The sequence below is a fragment of the Sparus aurata genome, chromosome 2 (assembly GCF_900880675.1).
Source record: "Sparus aurata chromosome 2, fSpaAur1.1, whole genome shotgun sequence".
Lineage (NCBI taxonomy): Eukaryota > Metazoa > Chordata > Actinopteri > Spariformes > Sparidae > Sparus > Sparus aurata.
This window is the reverse complement of record NC_044188.1, coordinates 3,308,009-3,308,675: the sequence shown is the minus strand read 5'-3', so window position 1 is coordinate 3,308,675 and position 667 is coordinate 3,308,009.

The window sequence follows — 667 nt, the reverse complement described above, 5'->3', positions numbered from 1 at the left end:
ACCTGCCCTCCGTGAAGCTCGGCAGCCGATCAGAAACCACCGGTGAAAATCTGTGAACGTGACGGAAACGTTCAGGAAGTCCTCTGATCGCCATTCAGGACCAAAATACATTTAACAGTCAGAGCTTCAGTGATGATTGATGATTAATCGTTATTTAGTCGCCAGAATTTAAAGTTGGCAGATAACCAAACCACTCATTAGGTGCGTCCTAGCTGACTTTCACGACAGGAGGACGAGGTGGGTCGACACCGCAGGTCGATTCTCACCAGTGGATATCTGTGAGGACATCTGCGGACATTTCCAGATGTTTTTGTAGCGACCAAAACGTCTATAAGGACAAAACCACAATGTTTTAACCTAGCCAGGTGGTTTTTGTGCCGAAACCTGAGCAGAGCCAGAAGCAAAACCATGACAGAAAAATAGAAAATTCAACTTAAACAAATGTAAAGTTGCAACATTAATAGAAATGTTTACTTATCTGTGCTTCTGCAGTAATGTAAAAAAAGAGACTTTGGGTTTCGGACTGTTAGTTGGACTAAAACAACGACGTCAGAGAAATCGTTTTTACAATTTAAAGACACTTCAAAGGAAAAAGAAAATTTTAATCAGATTAATGCAGAATGTTTGATCATTCTTTATAAATAAAAACCTAGAATAACAGCAGAGA